Source organism: Rhyacophila brunnea, unplaced genomic scaffold (assembly GCF_057557595.1).
Source record: "Rhyacophila brunnea isolate RB1 unplaced genomic scaffold, BYU_Rbru_1.0 scaffold_9, whole genome shotgun sequence".
Taxonomy (NCBI): Eukaryota; Metazoa; Arthropoda; class Insecta; order Trichoptera; family Rhyacophilidae; genus Rhyacophila; species Rhyacophila brunnea.
In genome coordinates, this window is record NW_028233361.1 from 9,584,826 (window position 1) to 9,606,206 (window position 21,381).

Sequence of the window (21,381 nt, forward strand, 5' to 3'; positions counted from 1 at the left end):
TATGGATGCGCAGGAATGTGTGCGGGAAGAACTACTGGCGAGTTCAGGAACAGATTCCGAACTTAGCGATGGAGGAGTTGAGGTGGAAAGAATTGTTGAGTCGACAATATCTAATGAAGAGATGACCCTTGGCGAGAGGCTGGATGCGTTGGACGCAGTCCTACGGGACGCCCCCATCAAGATAGCGCCCCCCAAGAGAGAATTTAGGAGGATGGGACGATCGGGAGGGCGGCGCCCTGCGAGGACCGACTTCCCGACGCCCGGGAGCAAAGATCAAGGTACTACCTTTGGCGAGTGGCGGGATGCGTTGGACGCAGTCTTACGAGACGCCCCCATCCGGAATGCGCCCCCCAAACGTCAGTATCAGCGTATAGGCCGATCAGGTAAGCGTCGCTCAAAGCGATCGCTACCGCCATCGCCTGTAAGCCAAGTCTCTAGTTAGAGCGACCAATAAGTCTCTAACTAAAGCAAGCTATAAGTCTTCGAGAGGAGCGATAAAGAAATAAGTCTATTATCGAAGCGGGCAACAAGTCTTCGAGAGGAGCGATAAAGAAATAAGTCTATTATCGAAGCAAACAACAAGTCTTCGAGAGGAGCGATAAAGAAATAAGTCTATTATCGAAGCAAACCACAAGTCTTCGAGAGGAGCGATAAAGAAATAAGTCTATTATCGAAGCAAACAACAAGTCTTCGAGAGGAGCGATAAAGAAATAAGTCTATTATCGAAGCAAACCACAAGTCTTCGAGAGGAGCGATAAAGAAATAAGTCTATTATCGAAGCAAACAACAAGTCTTCGAGAGGAGCGATAAAGAAATAAGTCTATTATCGAAGCAAACAATAAGTCTTCGAGAGGAGCGATAAAGAAATAAGTCTATTATCGAAGCAAACAACAAGTCTTCGAGAGGAGCGATAAAGAAATAAGTCTATTATCGAAGCAAACAACAAGTCTTCGAGAGGAGCGATAAAGAAATAAGTCTCTGATCGAAGCAAGAAACAAGTCTTTTCTCGAAGCGAGAAAGAAATAAGTCTTCGGGGAGAGCGAAACGAAGAAAGTGTTGCTAATTAGGGCATGGGGAAGTCCATGACTTCCACGCTAAGCCCCTAATAGTATTCGGAGCTGCGAAATGAAGACGTGTTGCTAATCTAGGCGTGGGGAAGTTCGTAACTTTCACGCTAAGTCCTTATTAGTATTCGGAGCTGCGAAATGAAGAGAGCGTTGCTAATTTAGGCGTGGGGAAGTTCGTAACTTTCACGCTAAGTCCTTATTGGTATTCGGAGCTGCGAGAAATAAGTCTCTTGATTGGGATTGATTTCAAATTCTGTAGAATGTAATATATAGCTAGGGGTATTGAGCGTTAGATTGAATAGGTTTAAATGACCCTGTGTAATTTAATATTAAAGGTATTGTCAGGGGAGTCTCCCTGGCATATCATGGTACTATGCCGTATTTTCTAGTAAGCGGGAACGTGATTCGCGACGGGAAGTCGAAATCTACTTCTGCCCATGGGTCGTAAAGGGAGCGTCTCCGTGAGCCCTCTTCCTTGCGGTTGTCCCTCGGCAGGAAAAGCAGTAGTCGTCCCATACAGCACTCACCGTCCTCAAAATAAAATTTTTAACTTCAGAATTATTACAATGTATAATTTTCTTTTATTAATTAGAATTTTAAGACCCGAATCTGGGCGAATATTAATTACAAAAAGTAAAAGAAAAACTTTGTGTGCATGCGCAGATTTTGTGTATTTTATTTTGAATATGCTTTACTGTTGCTTTATCGCTTTGCATATTACTGTGTCCTGAGGTGTTGCAATGGTGAATTGAGACTAGACATATACAGTTATGTCTTTATTAAGGGTGGACATTTGACACGAGCAGAAACGCCGACCTTCAGTTAGTGTTTGTGGCAGAGTATGGTCTAACGACATAACTATACAAATCTAGCCTTGTAGTCAATTCTACTTCTCAATAGCCGTGCGACAACCTCACGACAAGATATAAACAGGATATACAAGTCCCATGGTTCTAAACTATGGAAGAAGCAGGGAAGAAATGGTCGAAAGGGACCATGAACAGGTAACCAGTAGCGTAATCGTTTAGTAATAGGAAGTAAAATGTATGTTGTTAACCTTTTCTTTGTAAATGTAATAAAATTTTACGTAAAAGAATTTCGCCTCGGAGAATCGAGACTGCTCAAGTGTAATTGGAACACTGTGACCACAGCCCTCGAAATGTCACGTCGTGAAACTTCAGCGCGATGTTATTTTGAATATAAATTTCCGGGAAATCTCCATTAAACTTAGAAAATAAGTTATGGGAGAGATTGTTTACGTAAAATTTAGCCAGTACATGCTTCAATAACTTTTATAGCAATAATGGAAGTGTATGAAAATTGAAAAAGAAAATTGAATATTTATAAATTTATATACTGTATAATTATGAATAAAAAATTTTAATACTAATTTTATCAATACAAGATAGAAGCTAACTACTGTTATAAAAATACTGTAAACGCGTACCTATACTTATAGACGCGTAATTATAATTATAGATTTTATTAATGCTATAACTCGCTGACTATAATGAATATTGTAAAAGTAACAATTGGAAAAACTTAAAATTCTAGTATAGATGGGTTTCTACCCATAAACAATAATAAATCTTAATCGCATCTTGGGTAAATAAAAGAATCAAATACTGCAACTAAAAATACAAATTGACGTGTGACCTTGAACTTTAACTGAATTCTGTTCGACTCGAATTTACGGCCCAGCTGTGTTGAGTTGCAAGATAAAAATAGATTCAAGGTTACGTTTAGATTACTATGGAAAAGCCACTATTAAAGATTAAATAAATTTGTAGTCGCTCGTAATTAACATCTTGTTAGGATTAAGCATTTATATATTTAAGTTGAAATGTTAAGTATAATATTATAGAGTTTCTACGTAATAATATTCGTCCGGAAGGTAAATATCGAATGAAACGTTTTCTGCGGGAATAAATAGTTTTATTAAAACTTAGTAAAATTCTATTGGCCTAAAAAGGCCGAGAGTGGTGGAAAAGACCAGAACGTGGGTGTCAACCTTTCGTTTTGACGTTTTAAATTTAAAGACTGCCATCCCCTTATCTAGTACACGAATGCCTATTCCGATACCTCGTTGGAAAGCTAGAAACTTTCCCCTTCGTTTGAACACGAAAAATCATATAAAATCAACTATTTTGCTTACGTCACCGTAACTGCGTATTTAAAGGACATGTTCTAGAGGGTGCTTAAAACACCCCTATTAAGTCTTAATTTTGCGGAAATAAAGTAGAGTAAATTTAACCCGACTAAAGTAGAAGATATCTCTATTAGAAAATTGTCAGGAACGGGAGATATACGTAAATTTATCCCGTGAGAGAAAGATATACATCTGCTATCCCTTACGGACTGTTTCCTGTTAAACCTCTATCCGAAGGGTATAAAAGGCGACCACTTTTTCCGTAAAATCTTTAGTTTCTACACTCTTCACCAGCGATCTTCAACAAGCAGCAGTCCTTACTGCTAAGTTGTGAGACATGGTTCTCAGTACATTCGCGATTCATACGTACCAGTAAGTCCCCTTCGGCGGGCAAAACGTAGCGCGAATAACACGTATCTGTCGGTAGTGACGTACGCCGCTAAAACGTAGCGCGAATAACACGTATCTGCCGGTAGTGACGCACGACGCGGAGTAATTTTATTTTTCATTACTCATCATACGAGGTGACGTAATCGGGATAAATTACGCGATCGGATTTGTTTTATAAAAACAAATTAATAAACTCAGTTCGTAATAATAAATTTTACAAATCTTTTCGGAATTATAAAATAAATTTTTGAAACTTTATTAAGTAAACATAATTATAAGAAACAAATTTTAGTAAATAAATTTGTAAACATTAAGCAAACCTTTTGTAAACAAGTTTGTAAACACAAATAAATATTTGTAAACATACTGTGAACATAAATAAACTTTATAAACAACAATAAAATAAATTCTATTCTTTTTATAAACCCAATACTATGTGACTAAAGAATAATTTATATTTTTCTTACGGGAAAATATTTCATGAAATAAAAATATTCAAAGAATATCTGCGTATACATTCTCCGAGTTAGGTGTGACTTTTTGGAAACTTGTGAAAGATTTCACAGAGATCCATAGTGAACAAATAAATAGTTTACTGATACTTTAATGAGATTTAATTACGGGAACAATGACAGTTAACTTTATTGTGAAACCGTGAACTCTAGAACCCGAATAAATTCGGCACCACACCAGCTGAGAGTTTTATTTGGGAATTCAAAAGTTGTGATACTACAAAGGAGATCCACCTCTCCTAGTTCATCACTAGTCTCCTCAGTGACGGCCCGGTAGCATTATTGAGCTAGCCGTGAGCCGGGTCATGTCAATGACCTGTCGTTGACTGTCATTGTCTATAGAGTGCTCAAACTGGCGCGTCTGTCGTGTTCACTTGTCGGAGTATTCATAGTTTCAGATTTCTTTCAGATTATTTTAATGAATCTTGGAGACCTTGAAGACCTTGGAGTTCATCTGATTTAGTGGTTCTGTGTTATTAATAATTGGAAGTGACAATCAACGTAAATAAACTTCTTCTGCATATAATAATATCATAATACACAAGGACGTTTGTCAATTTGACTGTCAATTCTAAACGAAAATAACTAATAACTTATTTATACTCTTCAGTCATTATAGAATACCAAACTCTGCTTGCAAGCTTTTTTATCCACTCGTTGCTTGTGCAAAAAGTTATGCTCAGGCTTTATTAATCTACAGATGGCGGTGGATATGCGCATAAAAATACTAACACATTGTATTATATTATATTTAATTAACAAATCGTATTATATTATATTTATATACTGATTTATTTTGATTACTTATATTATATTAATATACTGATTTATTTTGACCAGTGCTTAAATTAAGACCTATAAAGTTTTTTTGTCTAATTTGAACATTTCAAAAAGTGAATGTAGTGTATTTCAATAATGGCGAAAAGCTCTTTTGTTTCTTACCTACTAATCCGTTCTAAGAATGTGAAGTGAAGAATCTTTTGCAAATCTTTTCATCATCATTTTTGAATTTCCGTCTCACAGCTACCTTTGTCATAAAGGCTTGAGCTCAGGTATATGAAATGATATAGAATGTCTCTAGATAAGAGCAAATTAGTTACTTCTTTCGTCATTATTCTTCTTGGGGTGGCTTATACCAGTGGCGAAACTAAGTACTAAGGCGTACTTTCTTAAGAAAAATATTTTATATTTTCATATTGACGTATTATAATAATATATTCAATTTGCCAAAAGACATCTATCGTATAAATAATTGTCATAATTTTACGATTTTTTCCCATATTTCAGTAAGCACCATATATGGCATCTCTCGAAAGTTTAAAAAAATAAGACAAACCGCGTTTCGCTTCACATATTTTATAGGATTATTTTGGCGTGAATCGTCGGGTTTTTCAATATGAAGTTTTTTTCTCATAATTTCAAAATTTCTAGCGTACCGCATACAAATCTACAAGTTGTTTCGTTAGCGCTTACATCGCTAAAGCACATTTATTCAAAATAATTAATAAGAAGATAATTTCAAAAATAATTTCTATGGGATTAAATCACATGAATATGTATTGATAGTTATTAAAAATATATAATTATTTATCTCGTGATTGTTATGTACCTATTAGGTCACTCATTAGATAATTTAGATATCTGATATTGAACCTACCTAAGTCTGTGTTTTAAATATAGAAGTATTTTAAAATGTCTAGTTTTACGGGTTAAGTTATAAATTGTTATGGAACATAATATAGGTATACACAACAACGGATATTTTCAAAGATGATAGGTAATATATTTTGAGCGTATGCTACGTTTATAAATGTTTTGGAGAATACATAAGTAATTCAAATTAATTGCTTATTTTTATAAACTAATTATAACAAACCAATTAAGCTTTTGAAATTTCTTCGTTTTAGCGTACCTATTCATCAGTAGTAATATTGGGTTATTTTCTTATTTCCCGTAAATACACCTGACAAGCATGGTTACTCCCACAGCATTTCTCTTTCAAAAAGCCACCTTTCGCCACTGGCTTATACTAAAATTTATAACATGTCCATTTTTTACGAAAATGTGTTATGAATATCGTAATTCGTTTTTATTAAAACATATTTGTAAAAAAATGTATGTCCTACATTGAATTTATTTTTATATTTTAGTTTTTCTAGAACCATTTCTAATATGTGATACTGTCCTTTGACTTCTACCGTAGAGTCAAATATCAGAAAACATCATATAATATATACTGAATGTTACTTAAATCCACATCCATAGCATTACAGGCGGTATGCTCTACCGATTACGCTGCCGATAGATTTATTGCAATACACGTTCACAAAAATTTCTTATCAACTGCATATGCATTTCATGTACTATTTCTAATTACGATTTATGACAAAATATTGGCAATCTAATTTACCAAATCGTAAAATTTCCATATAAAGATTATAGTACTATCCATACTACTAGTACTATAAGAACTATTTCCTTGGTGTGAACTGGAACTGTGAAAAAGTGAGTGCAAATCATAAAAAAAATCTTAGAGAAACACTGCAAGATATTGATACCTTTTACCGGTTTAAGACATTCATTGTTTTTAAAATTTACCAAATATCTTAAAATAAAGTTCTTGATTTTCTTCACAGTCGTTTTTGTGGCTGTAGTCTCCTGGGCTTCAGCTCAACCTATCGAAGAATTGAGAGACAACAGTGTTGAAGGTAAAAATAAAATATTTTTAATTACTGCCCAAGGACCGATATCAAAATAGCATAAGGGTTACAGTTTATCTATTAGATTATTCTGACCACGTTAAATTAGATAATAATAATATGTGTCCATAGACAATAATAAAATCATTGCACCAACGGCGACTAAAAAAATTTTATGATTGTGATGATAAAATGTGATTAACCTGTAATCGTGATATTTTTATTTTATTCCAACTTTATCAATGTAATGTTGACAGCGTGTGTAACACAGAATTTATTGTGTTTTTTTTGTAATATCAATTATTGTTTTGTAAGAAAAATATATTTAAACTATGATCATTAATTATAATCATATTCACCAATTTTTGTGATATATGACGGCAGGTAATTCGTTCCAGTTTCTAAATCGTATTTAAACTCAATAAAAAGTGATGACTTAGGATACGAAACTCCATAGTTATTTTAAACGATGGCCGCGCGGATTAAATGTAGGTCAATAGCGTCGTGAGTCCCAGGTTTGAATCCTGGGTCTGGCAAGTACACAATATTGTTTTTCAATTTGTGTATGAGTCAGATTATGGACCTAATAGGTTGAGCAAGTGGCTGATATACATTTCTCGTAAAAAAAAAACAAAATCTGTTAATACAAACCTCCAGTCTGTAGAAGCCCATATTATGATCTTATTAGAATCGGACATGGTCGGGGATTTATGTAACAAACTTTACATACTTACGTGATTCCAAAACATCTATTAAGTTCTAAAGTGTCGATTTCTACAACGAACCAATAATAACTATAACTGTTTGCCATGTGTTTGGAAAAACCAAATTTTGCACACCGGAGCGCGCTCGATATGTAATAATTGTATGTATTGTATAGAAATATACCTGCCTAGCTCAGATTGTTAAAATATAGTGCGTAAATAACTGTCTTTAAAGTAGTGGCATGCATAATTAAGGGATAATATTGTCGTCACCACAAACGAAAATCGCGTCATATTGTTATTTACTTTGATTCCAACAAGTTTTAAATATATAAAGTTAATTAATTTTATCACTTGATTTCTCCACCAAACGAAGATGGATAATCTCTTGGATTTTGCGAACAAGAATTGCGCTCCGATGCGTTCCGGTCCATTCCGCGCGTAGTCTAAATGTTACATTAGTTATAAATTATTTTTATAGAAAATATCAGTCTAGAAAAGCAAATTACTTTAAGGTATGTGTGTAAGAACAAAAATGACTGACGGGTACATTGTATTTATTTCAGTACAGCCAACCCTTTTAATAACCATGTCGTATAATTCTACGTTTTATTTTACAGCTGCTGTGGTAGATCATAGCTACATCGGTGAAACCTGCATTCCTCTGGAGTGTAACATGCGTTGTATAGCCCACGGCTTTTCCACTGGTATCTGCAAGATTGATGGTACAACATGTACATGCATGACCAACGCTATGTATTAGCCAATAGATAAGCCGATATCATTTGGGGCAAAAGGTTCAGATTTGTTTAGACAAAATTGTTAAATATTAATACCATAAAATGTGTTGGAAAAATACACGACACGTGCAATTATAAATTCATTGATTCTATATTTTTATTCGTAATGTAACACAGTAGTTTACAGTTCAAAAACCAAATAAATCTAATCAAGTAAACAGTTGTTTAGTTTCTACCATTATAAGATATAAAATTTAATGTCTATATTAATGTACTAAAAAGAGATACTAAGCCTAATAACAACACTTTGAAGTAATTATGTTATAAAAATTTGATTTCGCATTGTTCATTTTTAAGCTTTTACTATAATCATATATATTTTAAATGATATTTTGTAAAAGACGTTATGCTTATTTTTTATTATTATATAACAATTTCCAGCGTATATACAGAAGATATCTTGGGTGGTTATCAAAAGTGTTATATTTATCAGGAAAATCCATCCGATAAATAAAATCTAAGCATTATACATTAAAATTGAATTAAATTAATGTATACTACTATAAAATGCCCTAATTAAATGATTTCGTTACATTACTTGCTGTTTTATTCATAGTTTACTAACTGTATATAACTAAAGTTCAGTGGATGTACCTACGTGGTAGCAAATAACTAGGGACCAGAAAGAATGTAAGGAGCTATAAGTAGGTCAACATCTAACAGTGGATTGACTAAGACTGATGATTATAAGAGTATACATGTTCAAATATGTCGTCTTTCTATATGAGTTTTGTTCCTTGGTAAATATGGTGGTGACGAAATATAATATAGTATATCTGAAAAAAATATTACATATATATGACATGAGCTATGGATTCCATCTATTAGTCGAAGTCTTCGATTATCCATTTCACATTAAGAAGACCATACATTTTACGTTCCAAGAACAAAACAAAATACAAATTAGGTTAATTAAATATAACCATCCTTGCTGATACTAAGAGAAATGTTTGCTTTTAATGTGGCCATGCAGCGTCAAGAGACGAAACAACGCGGTGTGGACGACACAAATGGATACTGACAGCTAGATCTCTCTAACAGCACCACAATAGCACTGCAATGGAATATGAGTAAAATATATATTTTTTAATGGTAGCGATTGACTGACACTAATATTTTCATTATTTATGAGTATTTTCAAGAATGCATCATTTAGTAAAATCTAGTTTAATAATAAAATATTGAAAACTGCAAATATACAATTGATAATATTATGCATGTACGTGAGATCAAAGTATAACACGATTATTGTAATCATAAAACAGTTATTCGTTCATTACTACCTATAAAGTTTGCACGTTGAAAGAGATTCTCTTCAAATAAAATGTATTCACATACTGATAAGTGATAACATTTATCTGTAAACTTTACCTGTAAGTTGTATTTATCATTCGGTTTAAAAACACTGAAAATATTGTGTCACCTTTATCGATGTTCTTTACAATTGTTATACCTACATCATTTATACTCATATACTTAGTTATTTTTCTTGACTGTCAACACTATAGGCTCATTTAGACGAATCACTGCAGTTGATCGTCCGCAGGAAATTGAATCCAGGCATTCACTTTTTGTTTACACGTGTTACCGACAGTGAAATACTCAATTCATTCTAAAATGGCGTCAAGTGAAATTACAGTGCAGTTTGGAATTCAAACAATATGTGAATATTTGTTATATGAATGCGGAAATTTCATTGAGAGAAAGATGAATTGGAAAAAGAGACGTTGGTGGATAAAACCATGGGTTAGGGCAGTTAGGTGACGTAATATCATGGGTAATATGATGACCAGGGAACTCAGAAATAATGGGAACTGCAATACATGTGTACTATACTAGTGTTTGGCCTCAGTAGCAGCGTTTTGCACAGCGTGGAGTCCAGCGTGTAGGACGAACACGTGCTACGCAAATGCAGGTGGCCTTAGTGGCTATAAAAAAACAGCGATGCTGCTTGCGTCGTACTAGCGCGCGGGCGAGCATGACATACCAATTTGAAATTTAACAGCGTTTAGTTCGGCGTGCAAATTGTTTTCGTAATGTCATTCGAAGAAATTACTTCTGAAATACAATCTATGCCTGAAATATGGCTTTGCTCTAATCCTCTTTATAAGAATATAGTAATAAAGAAAAAACGGTGGAGGGAATCACCAGTTAAAGTCGGAATTAAAGGTACATAATGTTTTTATTTAGTATAAGAACTGTTGTTTCGTCATTAACCTGAGAATTGATGCGTAGTTGATTCTGTAGCAATATTATTTATAATGTAATGATGATCAAAATTACCATTGATATCTCTTATAACATTGTGTAAAATGCATGTAGCTTTTTATTATTAGATAAGCATGTTCAACGCTCGTTTCCATCACTTTACTTAATATACACCACTTTGCAAAGAAAATCCCAAAAAGACATTCAATACATTTCCGTCCGCGAGAGAGACGCTTATTAAAATGTTCACTTTGGTTAACGCTCAAAATGCTCACTGTGCACTAAGGCCAGAGCAGAGAACGCTGCACACTGCGCTGCGCGCCGCTACCACTAAAGCCGCAACCCACATTGAGGCGCATGTCACGGTGCTTGTTGCCTACTGTCACGGGCTGCCGCTACGGGGGGAAAAGTGTGTAATGTCGTTGTTCTTGGTGTTTAAAATGTTATCAGACTGATGCTCTCTTCCCGTAGCACATTTTGAACCTTTAAACGAACATTTTCAGTTGGCAAAATCTGCCGCAATCACTAAAATAACAATGAGGGCACTTCAGGTTGAACTGCACTTCATCGGCACCTGCATGACGTTTTGCACATTTTTATCATATTCCACATGTCTGCACTTTTCGAATGTCATGTCAAAATCACGATTTTTTTAGCGGTTGGCACTATGTATTTTCTATGAGAATGTTGTCTTTTATCTATGGTCTGCAAGTTGAGTTATATTAAAAATATTATCTATGAATGTCATGTCAAACGTAATTTTAACGTACGCACACGTAGAAACTGTTAAAATTAATTGAAATTAGCATTAATAATTAATAATAATTCTAATTACTAATATAATATAGTAGGCAGTCTTCATCAGTGTCATTCTTTAGTGAATTTACGCAAAATATTCTGCAAAATGACGAAACCATAGACTAAATTTTCACCGCGACAGAGTGACAGTAGGCGACATGCACCGTGACATGCATCTAAATATGGGTTAAGCTTTAGAACCAGGCAACCGATCTCAAATAAGGAAGAATGCGGGATACATTTAAACACGTGTCAAGAATACGTCATACGTCAAATACTGACAACTACTGCTCTCGGTTTATGCATTGGCTCTAATTTAATATTAGTGTATTACACACACTATTTCACGTCTATAATGCGTGATTCATTTTCACTCACACATTCAAAACCCTGCATCAAACTTTACTGTATTGATATGTAGCCTATCGGAATTCTATTTATTATCTGTTCTGTGATAATAACAGTACTCAGGGGCGCAGTACGCATGCGTGGCGTGGGCAGTATTTTTGGAATCATTCGTAGTGATAAAAAAGTAGAACCAATTGAATTTCATTCAATTTTGATTCCTGATGATTACTTACGATGATTCGTTGATGAATGTACGTTTACACGAGTCACGGGATGATTCCTCCACGATGATCGTGAAAAGTGAATCATGTAAACGGGCTCTTATAGAAAGTCATAGTGATTATTGAATACGTTTAAGTTGTATAAAAGGTTTGATAAAAATAGGATTAATAATTGTAAACAGGAAGTAACACTTACCTAAACGGGAAGTAACACTTAAAATATTGTATTTATATATTACTTAATACACTCTTGCCACCGGTGTATCTGTTTTTATTATGCATCCTATTGATCTGAAATTTTTTCCAATCGATTCTTCGTGGTTATTTTTCAAAAATAAATATTTAAAAAAAAAAAAAAAAAGTATGCCGTCGAGTTAATTTTCGAGATTATGAATGCTGAATATTTCACCCTTCCCTACTAATATTGGTAAAGAAAACGCATGTACTGTCTGTGTGTTGTGCAATTATTCCTTGTAAACCCCTCACAAATTCTAGATCTCGTCACATTTTATACCGTAAGTATTGACACATATGAAAGGAAACAATCATTTATAATATATCAAATATTGATATATCAACTGACATCTTCACTCAAAATATACATTGATTAATTGATCTTGCTTCCTTTAATGCACTCAAAACCGATTGAGATAAGATTGTATTGTGCTCAATCAGTGTATTATCCTAATCAGATACTTATATATTACAATCAATCGATATTCGTGGAGATTTTGTGTCAATAATATAAAAGCCAGCTCCGGACGATGCGTTGGTTTCCTGTGTGCAACAGTCAACAACCCCGCGCCGTGTCAGCAAATGCTCCGTGATTACAGCATATCGCTTCATCTACGGTCAGCACATTCTACAAATGTGACATACGCCGGTCGACAACCCAAAGCCTTGTCAGCGAAATGCTGTGAGGTAGCAGCAATGCACTAGTCAGCATATTACACAATTTTGACCTACATCAATAGTAGCTTGGCATAATTTATCGAATATTCATTTTAATAAATAGCGAATCACAGTTGATGGATTATGGCACTCTACCAATACGCCTCGGACAGTGGTACTCATCATCAGAACGCCTCGAACTGAGCTGACTTCACCGCGCGTAACTTTGCACGGTTAAATTCAGATTACATTTATTTATCAGTAATTAATAAATGCTCTCCTCAGTTCACTCGAGTAACCTTCAACCAGTCTTACTCCTCCAACATTATCATCCCCAAAGCTGTCAGTCAGTGGCAAAAAGTTTCGGTAGGCTGTTAAATTCAGCCATACATAGTGCATATCGTACGTATTTGTTTTCATTAAAATATGACTACAATTTACAGATGGTGCTGGTTAGTTTTTAAAATTCAATTAAGCCCTGCAAAAACCAACCCATTATAGGTAACAGTAAAAAAAATACTCGTCTATATATAAAATATCTATAATTATGCAATTAAATCATCCATAACTTTAGATATTTTATAGATATAATAATATTTTTTATCTATTATAGTTTGGTTTAAGCAGGACTTAATGAATTTAAAAAAAAATAACCAACAATATGTGTAATATGTATTCTTAATCCAATGAAAACAAATTAGTACGAATGAAAAAGTGTGCACAATTTTGTCGTATCGCCCAAAGTATACTAACACTATTATTGTATGGTTTAGGCAGGGCTTAATTGATTTTTAAAAACTCACCAACACCATTTGTAAACTTTATTGTAGTTATAGTTCAATAAAATCAAATACGTATGACTAACAACGTTTAATGTGCTCTATTTATGGCGGATCTTAACAGCCACCTCCACCCTTCGCTACTGTGTTATTATAGCATGCCAATAATTATTTTCTATGGTATGAAGATATAAATATCATGAAGAGTTGAGGTCTTCAAGATGTGGCTCTATTATTAGAGATATATATCCTCAACGTTATTTAGACTGTCAGGGTGACAAATTTAATTTGTTTTATCCATCTACACCCGTCGCAATTTATATAGATATTTATTATTATTATTATACAAACAAATTAAGCAGAATTAAAATAATTGATTAAATTAAATACTCTCTATTTCATGGTGACACCTATGTATAAATTAACAAAGCTATGTCGTCTATTTTTCGCTGAATTTCGTTCTACAAAGGATGTGAATGCATTAGCGTTAGTATATACGCAATATACTGGGGAGCGAATCAAATAACCCCTAGGTGAGTAAAAACGCTCGCTGCATGTTGTTGTTCTTGTTCAAAGCTGATAATGGTAAGTCTATGATAATTATTATCATTAATTGAGTTTATATTTTTAAGCACGCTTAGATAATAATATGTATTATTTATTCTGAAAAATTACTCATTTCCCAATTATTAAATCATATGAAGTATTATAAGTAGCTTAGTATCATCATCATCATCAGCTTGAATCTATCCACTGCTGGATGAAGGCCTCTTCAAGCTGCTACCACTTCTCTCGGTACTGTGCATTTCGTTGCAACGTACTTTCGCAGAACTTTATTATTTCATCGATCCAGCGGCCTCTAGGTCTACCTTGCAGACGTTTTGTACTTATTGGGTACCACTGGATGACTAGATTTGTCCAACGTTTGTCTCTTCTTTGAGCTATGTGTCCAGCCCATCACCATTTAAGGCTATTAATAAACTCTATTACATCGCAAACCCTTGTCTGCTTCCTTATCCACTCATTCCTTTTTTGTCCTTGCCTAGCATGCACCTCTCCATACCACGTTGTGCTACTCTAAGTTTCTGGATCTCTCTTTAGGGTCCATGTTTCACACGCATAAGTGATCACGGGAAGAACACTTTGCGTTCTCCATTTATGGGGATCCCTTTGTCATTCCAGTCAAGTTGCCTGAATAAGTCTTCAAGGGTAGCCGTAAATAGCTTAGGTGAGATTGTATCACCTTGTCGGACTCCTTTGCTGATGGGAAATCTGCGCGATGGGTTATAGAGATTGACAGATGCTGTTGCGCTACTGTATATATTATTCCTTGTGGGATTCCTTGTTTTCTGAGTGCGTCGAGTATTGAACATTCCTTCATCGATATATATTTTATAATGTATAATATGAGAAATTAGATACGTATGTATATTTAATAATTAATGGCTAAGCCCCACCACCTAGAAAGTCGTCGAGCCGTCACTGTGCTGGATGTAGGTATATATTATTTTATTACTATGACGTGTTTTGACTCTCTCTTCTCGAATAAAACTTCGAAGTTATAAAATTGTCGCAAATAATATGTCGAAATAAATAATCATTTTAACATTTCAAATTATTAATCTCAATATCACATAGTCCAAATACTAAATCATACTAGGTAAATAACTTAATCTATATGAAAAATGAAGCTATTAATATACGCCAAATAATTGAAAGGGAATTAATGGTAAGGAGAATTATGTGAGACAGTTCCTGGAATGAAATCATATTATTAATAAAACAACAAAACTATACTTATCATCACATTGCGGAAATAAGTAATTTCATTCAAAGAAACACGTGATAAGTAAACTTAGGGCTCTCTTCATCTTGATAACGTATATAGAACGATAGATAGATGGATTGGTTTATGAAAAATTTGCAGCCATTAATGTACGTAGACAAAAAACTAAGTCGTATTCAGGGAAATCAGAAATAATGGGAACTGAAATATCTAACGGGTAAGGAGTAGCAGGTAACCCATCTCGAGTAAGGAAGAACCCAGGATAAACGTAAACACGTGTCAAGAATACGTCATAAGTCAAATACTGACAGCTGCTCTCAGTTTATTTATTGATATTGATTAATTAATATTGGTGTATTACACACACTATCAGTGGCACAGGGTGGAGGTAGGCTGTTAAGATCTGACATAAATAGTGCACATTAAACTTTGAACTTCATTGAACTAAGACTACAATTTACTGATGGAGCTGGTTAATTTTAAAAATCAAGTAAACCCTGTCTAAACCAAATCATAATAGTTTTGGTATACTTTGGGCGATCCGACAAAATTATCCACACTTTTTCATTCATACTTATTGGTTTTAGTTGAGTTAAGAATACATATTATACACGTTTTTGGTTAATTTGTTTGAATTCACTAACCCCAGCCTAAACCAAACAATAATAGAAAAAAAAATATTATTCTATCTATAAAATATCCACAATAATATATGATTAAATGGCATAATTTTAGATATTTTACAGATAGACTAGTATTTTTTGACTATTATCCATTATGGCTTGGTTTTCACAGGGTTTAATTGAATTTTAAAAGCTAACCAACACCGTCTGTCAATTGTAGCCTAAGTTCAATGAAAAAAAATACGTATGACTAACAAAGTTTAGTGTGCACTATTTATGGCAGATTATAACAGCCCTCCACCCTTCGCCACTGCACACTATTGCACGTGCATAATGCGTGTTTCATTTTCGTTGGACACTCACACGTTCAAAACCCGGCATCAAAATGTAGCGTATTGAAAATAACCTTTCGTAATTCTATTTATTATCTATACTGTGGTTGTATTTTAATTACTGGTTTAATTTACATTTTTTTCGTTACTGTATTGTTTAGAAGTGGATACAAATAAAATAACTAATTCACTAAAGCAACTCATTCAATCGGTTATCTTTTTTTACATCATAAAGAATACATAATCATTCCAAAAAAAAATGGTCGATACACAATAATTTATTATTGTTTTATAATATCACAGTGAAAATTATTATCCATAAGTATCGCAGTGAATAGGTACCTAATATTTTCTTAACATACATGTGAATCAATCCAAGTGTTATCCTACTTTATATTTCTATTTTCTAACAATATTAAATTTAAATTAATTTTTCATCGAATACTCTCAGTCGACAATATCGATAAAGTCGATATGATCGATCTATATTTACATAATTATATATATATATTTGAGAGTGGTACTGTGTATTCGTAGCTGTATACACCGAGGCCAGTGTTGCCAACTTATTTTTTCTATCCATATCTAGCACAAAACCTGCATATGCCATACATAATATGGCGTTAAAACAGCTTAAAAACTGTTATAAATAGGTAGAATATTTCGATTTACGATTACCAAATTTTATACTGACATTCATTTTTAGTTATATAATTTATTTACTAGTAGGTAAATTGTGAAATAAAAAAATCTTTTTGAATACTCCCTCGAAAAAAAAATCATAATTATGAGGTATTTTTAAAGTTAAACTTCTTTAGGCGCGTTTGGAAAATCAGATCAGAGTGTATTTTTGGCGTGTGTCATGTAAAACATAATTTATTTTTTCACACAAAAACAACGCACTCGATTGGATTTGAGCCACCGATTGTTCGGTTATCAGCCGAATGCACTGCCTTTACGCCACAATATGATACTGCACAGTGCTCGAAATGGAAAATTTCACGAACAGGAACGCTGTATAATTTTCCGAAACTAAGTACTTATGCTAATCCTTTCTTTACGTACGTACGTACTTTTGATATAAAAATGCAACAATAAACTTTAAACTTCTTACGCGGATCTATATTGGGCAGGTTGGTAAGGATTGTCAGCGCCGCAGGCGAAATAATCTTGTTTTAACAAAGTATACCGTCAAAAATTGTATTATTCTTTATTTTTACTTTATCTACCACTATAACCAGTGCATGATACCTCTACCACCACTCGTCACTGATTATAACTTACTGTCTCATTTGGGATAGATAAGTTTGTAATTAATTAGTCATAACAAACAACATATCCACATAAGTACCTTATAGATTCAAATTAAAAAAATATTTACGTACTTATAGAAAATTTTACAAATTCCATTTAAATACGAGCACAGAATATCAAACATCAAGAAATAGTATTAAAATAGTGTTTAAAAAATAAAGAAATAGTATTAGAAAAAACAGTAAGTGCCTACCTATACCAAGAATTTATAAAATAGCGTTCACATAAACTCGTTCTCACGCAGGTGGAATATACGATTATCCGAAGCGATTTGGTTGAACATAGTTATTTCCTGCCCAATTATCATTAGCAATTATTGCACCTTGGCAGAACAAACAACTTAGATTATCAAGAAAGTTATAAAATAATATATAATAAAATCAATACTAAGTACCAATAATGGCAGAGTTCTCATTTGTACTGGGTAGATATAAGTTGGGAAAAGTACGTAGCCTAAATACCTAGCTCTCTTTTTAACTTTCAGAATACAGTATGTAAGCATACGTCTTGAGAAATCAATAGGATAAAACCATGGATAGTATCCACTATCCACACAGCTTTAAAGGATTCTCAAAGATTTATTTTGAACCTTCTCCACTATAAGGGGCATAAGGCCGTACCTACATCTAATAAATGTTTCAAGTCATCCAAACAACGTAAACATAGCATTATTTGTAATTAAATTACCAATGGTGTGTCATTTTCATTTATATAAGATAAAACATGACGGAAGGTGAAACTCAGGTTGCTAAGCACGATTCTTATAGAATAATATAAAATTGTCATTAATTAGTACCTACTATATTCAACATTATAAGGACTAATATTGTATTGTATGCATGTTATGTTACAATGGTGATGATTTGGTTACCATTATTGTAATATACATCTACCACCGTATTTATTTAATAATCTATGACTAACACCACCTAAGATAATTAGATGTCCGCACTGGACACATAGGTACCTAATTTGTTAGTACCTACTTATTCTAAACGATTCAATCTATGTTGTTTGTCCTTCCCTACTCACATTATTATTGCCATGGAAATGATAATAGGTACCTACATACAATACAGATATTATGATAGTCGTACATTTTTATTAAAGGATATTCCTATATTTTTTTTAAACAAATTTACAAACAAAAATTAAGTAAAAGTTCTCTCCACACTACCTATGTATTATTTCTATTATTTTTAAAGTCACAAGCTACAATGCATGTAATAATAATTGTAATACAATAGGAACGTCCCAAATAAATAAAACTCTGCAGAAGGCTATTCAATATTTTCTGCCCAAACCATCAATGGCCCAAACACATTTTTGTAGAAAAAATCATTCATTATTCATTGTGAAAATTGGGGTTTACGACTTATCATAAATATTTTTTTAACACAAGTCAAGTTGTTGAGATGATAATAATTGTTGAATCACAGAACAGATGTTGCCACTGTATTGTCCACCGGAAAGAATTCCTAATGTTTTAGCAGATTTACACGAAGTACCTACTACGTAATTAAGCCTTCATTATTTTTATAAATATCCACAAAATTATCAAATTGTGCGTGTGGCCAGAATTATCTTAAATCAGTTTGGATACCAGCGACAATAGTATATACTATATAGGTATATATGTAATAATATAATTATGTAAAAATGGCGAATTTGTATCCCACAGGAAAGTACTTATTAAAAATGATAATTGTAAGGGTGATTATCCACTTAGAAACACAAAACTTTTAAAACACAATTCATTCACCCGAAAATAAATGGCGAAGTAATAATTTTTGTCACTCCGAATAAAATAATATAATAAATTAGTAGGTAAGTAAATTAACAATGCGTAAGTCAAAGGCAAGATTGTATTGAGATTTGAAATGTTTCATCCTTTAGAAATTATTAAACAATGTATACTTTATTTTTTAAGAGTTTTCAAATAGTGTCAGCAAGGCACATTTTTTTGGGTAATAAAGTAATTTACGCTTGCAGCTGGTTGTTTCTTGTTATTTAGACAATGCATTTAGGCATGGACATATCGACACAAAATAAGAAGGTTGAAAGAAATTTAGGGATGTCATAATTTTTATTTTTAACCCTTGCACGCCCGGCATAACATAACTTCGTTAATTTTTAATTTTGAGAAAAACTTTAAAAGATACATTCATATATAATTATCTCAATCTAACGAACCGCAACGCAATTTTAAATGAATCCACGAGCCGGAACGGTATATTTTGGAATTCCACGAACCACAACGGCGCTCCGGTGCGTTCCTGTCCATTCCGAGCGCTGATACTGCAATCGTGACGATTATACAGTATATTATTATTGTCGGCCATTTGCAATTCCTTACGTAAACAAACTATTAAACGTAATAGTGGCAGTTTTAAAAATAAAAAAAACGATAAATAATTATATAATTTAGTAATATAAGTTAAAGTGTATAGAAATAAACCAACGGCGTTCCAATAAGCGGTCCTTTTTCTTGAGTGTGTAATTTAACAAGATAATTAAGAGCTAGTCGAAGAATCTAGTTTATCACACGTTTTGTTTTTGTTTTGTTACGCCAAAGAAGTATAACTTCTAACGCGCGTACATAAGTACACACACCGATTTTTTTTTCAAATAATCATTTTTATATAAGTATTGTTTTATTTTGAAAAAATCTAGCAATCTTTTTTCCCAGTTACTATTGCAACCAACTGCTAATTATTATAGCATTGATAAGCAAGTGCGCGTTTAGTGACGTAGAGGCCTGATGCAGTGATTGATTTTGATGCCAAATAACAATTTCACGTCTACAAAATCTAAGTATATAATATTCTGCGATTTTTTACTACCTCTTAGCAACGCATGATTTGCTTACTTTCACGTGACGTTATTGAGTTTACTATAGTTCAACACTTGTTCTGTGAACAGTGACATCCCTAGACAAAATGCCGACCCTGGGCAGGGCCATAATGCCGCCCCATTTGTTTACACAATATTTTTTATCAACCGTGCTAGGATAGTTTCTGGTCACCAAGAACGTCTAAGGGCAACAGAAGTAAACTAGACATCGCGAACCCGACAAAAAATACAGTCCTGTTAAACCTTTTATGTTAATGAATACATTCTGTTTCCAACCAGTTTTTTAAAGGAAAGATATCTTTGTTATTAGGTACTTGGTTTAGGTAAGCTATTTCTGCCGCCCTTCGAGTAACTGCCGCCCCGAAGCAACGCTCAATCTGCTTATCCCCACGGGACGTCACAGACTGTGAAATCTAAATCATTTTTTTTTTAAATACAACACCAATTTGTGAGAAATACGTATATTTTATTGTTTTATGTATTAATAATAATATGTGCTTTTAAAACTGCTCTGAATTATGTTTCTATTTTACATTTCTATTTTTTTAACGAATAAGTTGCGTTTTTTGCGTAAAAGAAAATTGCCGCTAGTAATATGTAGGCATCGTAGCAATAAATTAATTCTAATGCACACACGGATCACCCACGCTGTATAATGATTTACCTATCAATGCTATTATGACGTATTATTATCAACGAGAGTTGGTAACACTGATCGAAGTACAAATTTTCGGTTAGCATAGGATAGGTATTTCCTAATTATGTCAACATTAACCCATCTCTTTTACCTGTGTTAGATGTCATCATTTATGTTAGTCCGGCTTATCTCTGTTTACTTACGCTAAAAGCAGCCGTTAACATTATTTATGTAAATCCGAAATTCATAACAATCAGCTGATAAAGGTGA

General features: G+C 33.4%; 1 protein-coding gene across 1 annotated transcript in view; it reads right to left on the bottom strand.

The window, feature by feature from the left end:
* The window catches only part of LOC147063233 (adenylate cyclase type 2-like), a 485,865-nt gene that overhangs the window by 174,685 nt on the left and 289,799 nt on the right, over positions 1-21,381 (bottom strand).